Raw genomic sequence first — 4,282 nt, 5'->3', positions numbered from 1 at the left:
TGAAATTACAAGCGTTAAAAAAAGGTGTAGAATATTTAATTTTTGTTTCAGCTAAACAACAACAACAACTCCAATGACGGACTGACTTAATGAATCGCATTCGGGAATTTGGCATAACGAATATGTTCTTTGGGTCTATGTCAACTTGCATTGCTTTTTGCTCAGTTCCTTTTGTCGCAAGCGTAGAATTCTCAGAATTTTACTCTCGTTGCATTTTAATTTATTGCCAACGATTTGGACGTACTAGCAAACATTAGACAATGCAGCAACTAGCGAATATGGCAAGCGAACATTTTTTGGTGCATGTAAAATTGTAAATGTTGCATATGTTACATATATAACCTGTAGTGCTACATCTCCCCTGGGGGTAAGGCGTTTATCACGATCGTTATTAAAAACTGTAGCGGGGGAAAGAGGAAAAGGCAGTTGTGATCTATATAAACTGTAACACAGGAACCTTGTAAAGAGGTTTCAGGTCTTGACCTTGTGATTAGCCTCCTAGTAGCAGGTTCACGGGGTTGGGGTTTCACCTCAAACGGGAAAAGAGTTCTAATGTGGTGTCTTAAGCTTGCGAAGTTGACAATAAGGCTTTCTCTTGGGAGTAATCCGGCCCCTTTATTGGAAAGTTGGCAATTAAGTTCGTTTTTGGAAGCTATGTCACCATGTTCTGAACAGCCTCTTTATCTATTCGAGGCTCAATATAAAATTTCCAATTGATTCTTCTGAGGAAGGTTGAGATGCACATTCTTTAATTCTGCTAAATGTGATTAGTAGATCAGACTTTATGTTGTTGTTGTAGCGATAAGGACACTCCCCGAAAGCCTTGGGTAATATTAGCGTAATTGATGACCCTTTGTCGGATGCAATAATACGTTCCGATAACAAGCACCATTAAGGTACTAGATGACCAGATGAAACCTTCTAGGCCATCCCGCCCTGCCACCGCCTACATCCGTGAGGAATCTGGGGTCGCCAGAGCCTCGGCTGTTAAAGAGACAGGATTCTCTACAGGTAGGTGAGGTTGACAGTTGGGTTGGATAAGCTATAAATTGCGCTGCAAATGCCTTGAAAAGGTTGCACTACGCAACCCCTTGAATCAGTTTGGTAATTTAGTCGCATCTTACGACAGGCATACCTGCCGGGTTATATTCTAAGCCCCATAATTCGCTGGGATGAGACTTTAGGTCGTAGACTCGACACCGACAAGATTATGTATTATTATTGGCTTATTGTTGGTAGTGAATTATTATCATCAAGTTATCGGATAGTTAGCTGTCTGTTATCGACTATTTATCAGCTTCATATTGGTTTCTTATCGGCTTGTTATCGTCGCTATGCAGTATGTCATCGCTTTTATGTTGAAGTTTTATCGGTATCTGTACCAACAGAACGATAACACTCCAGTAAAAAATTAAGAACTTTTCGATGTAGAATCGATTGTTTCTTCGAAAAATCGAAAATATTTTGATAGTAGGTCGATAAATTTTCTATAACATATTGGTTGCACTGATAACCAATTGGAAACACTCCGATAAAGAATTGATAACCTTGTAATAACACTTCAATATTTTTTCGATAAATGGAAGTTAATTTTCTATAGTAAATCGATAAAATTTTGATAACATATTCAAAATTTATTGAAAGGAAATGTATAGCTTTTCTATATCAATTGACTTTATGTCCACTTCAAATGGCCTGAGGACAAATCGGCCTTAATACCATTTCAAATGGCTATTACGCCAAAGGTCACACCTTTTTAAATTTGACATAAAGACCATTAAGAAAATTTTTCTTTCACATAATAACCATTCCGGGAAGAGGGTCGAAGCCATATTTTTACCTACCATCAAAACAAAAAAGCTTCGCAAGATAAATGAGACCTTCAATTGAAATAGTTTTTTTTGCGTTTTCACATTGGAGTAAAACCAGAATATAGGAAAAGAATCGACAAACTTGAAAATCTGGAATAAAAAATGGGGCGATCTCTGCAACTTAAACTGCGATTCAACTTCGAACTCAAAATAGGGTCTCGAAGGTGGCTTAACATAAACGTTATGATCGCTTCAAAGCGAAGAAAGCAGCAAGGCATTCCATTTTTGTCTTAAGGAGCAGCCAAAGTTTGGAAGCAAAGAAACGCGATCAAAGCGTTTGTATAGATAGATCCGCCTTTAGTGATTTGTTAAGAATCTAGAACATGGTGGTTAGAAAATATTTTATAAAAACGTACACTTTAAGTAAACTTTTCCTTACCTGTGATATCTTTTATGCGGCAGCTTTACCTACCCCGACCTAGAATAGCACCAATGATGGTAAATAGATTTCAATACATTTACCCCAGCTATAGAAAGAGGAGTAATAATAGTATTTGAAAACTCAAAAACTGACTACAAATAATGCTATAATATAAGAAGTAAACTTAAGAAGTTGTTATAGTACAGGCGACTATAGTTCACGTCGGCAAATATTGTCAAACTTAATTGAAGTTCAACATAAAAAACGTCAACCCTTGCAAATCCTTATAAACGGGAGTACGTCTATATTTATCATTTTGAAACTAACGGCGAAAAACAAAAGTTTGGAAAACATGCTTTCTTCAATTTTATGGTGAAACTGAACAGAGAATCAAAACTGTTTGTAAATACCAAATACAACAGGAATACGGTGGAGTTATTCCCGATGACCGCCGGCGACAGCGTGTTCCAATCAACAAACTAACAATTGAAAAGCATAATGAAGTTTTGAACTTCATAAACAGTATTCCAAAATATGAAAGTCATTACAGCCGACGTCATACTACCAAGCTCTATTTCCAACGAGGCCTTAATCTGGCATCACTTTATAGATTATATAAAGAAAATATTTCTAATCCGGTATCAGAAACTAAATTTCAGGAGATATTTAAAACTCTAGATATTAAATTTAAAAAGCCCCAGCTTGACTTATGCACTCAATGCGAGATACTAAAAGAAAAAATTAAAAACAAAGAGAATATAGAGGAAAAAGCTGAGATTAAATTACAATTACAAAAGCAACACGATGCTGCTGATTTCGCCTACGCTTGTAAGAAAAGGGACAAAGAACTTTCTCTTCAAGATAGTCTGTGAAAATGTTTTCTTTTGACCTTCAGCAGTGTCTGCCAACGCCTTATTTGAAAGCTTCTATTTTTTTTATAAACTTCTTTGTGGACTTTCAATTTAACTATTCATGATGGTGCAATCAATAAAGCTAACTGCTATATTTGGCATGAAACTATTGCGAAGCGTGGAGCCAATGATATCGGCTCTTGCATTTATAAATGTCTTCTAGGCTTACCCAATAATATAAAGCATGTCATTTTGTACAGCGATTCCTGCACTGGTCAGAACCGTAACTCATTTATTTGTGCTATGTTCGTAAAAGTATTGGAAGATCATCCTACAATTGAAATGATTGATCACAAATTTCTTGTTGTTGGTCATACTCATCTAGAATGTGATACAGTTCACGCACAAATAGAAAAGAAGAAAAGAAACTATTCTGTTTCTATTCAGCATCCCCATGACTGGTCTAATTTAATTGCTGCTACAAACAAAAAGTATATTACTCAGGACATGAAACAGGAGGATTTCTACAATTTTCATGCACTGATGAAAGACAAATATACCTGGAGAAGCAATAACACCAATGGTTTGTATTTTATACTTACTTATATTTACTTAATCATTATTCGTATTTTTAGGTGAAAAGTTTGAGTGGAAGCTGGTAAGGTGGCTGCGGTATGAAAAAAAGGAACCTGGACTGATACGGTACAAATTTTCTCTTAACGTGGACAATTCATTCAAGGAGTTGAACATAAGTGCACGACGCAAAAGAAATCAAAACATCGAGCTCTCAAAATGTTATACAGGTCCTTTTCCGATTTCTGTAAACAAAAAGCGCGATTTACTTGATATGTTGCCATTGATTAAACCAGAGCTGCATAATTTTTAACAAAATATTAAAGTGGAAGGACGAAATGAAGTTGAAATAGATTCAGATTTGGATGAAATTGAAGAAAATAACTTATAGTTGAATAAATGGAAATTAAAACAATTGTCAATGTATTATTATATGCATGTACATTTCAAGATTATTGGATTAAATCATTTTATTTTCTTTCCTATTATATGTTGTATATGTGTTTTCTTTTAATTTTTTTGGTTTATTTTGTCGATTACTATTAAAAATGAATTTTAGACTCTTCACTTAAGTCGGTTTTCTTCCAATAGTCTGTTTGCAAAAGTAACCTAAGTCATCTTACGTA

General features: G+C 35.2%; 1 pseudogene; it reads left to right on the top strand.

Annotated features, from left to right (window-relative positions):
- Nucleotides 1-260: 260 nt before the first annotated feature.
- Nucleotides 261-4,047, top strand: LOC137241852 (uncharacterized; annotated as a pseudogene).
- Nucleotides 4,048-4,282: the final 235 nt, after the last annotated feature.

The sequence above is a fragment of the Eurosta solidaginis genome, chromosome 2, assembly GCF_040869045.1.
Source record: "Eurosta solidaginis isolate ZX-2024a chromosome 2, ASM4086904v1, whole genome shotgun sequence".
Classification (NCBI taxonomy): Eukaryota; Metazoa; Arthropoda; class Insecta; order Diptera; family Tephritidae; genus Eurosta; species Eurosta solidaginis.
The sequence above is the reverse complement of the archived record's forward strand: the minus strand, read 5'-3'. Positions and strand labels throughout refer to the sequence as shown.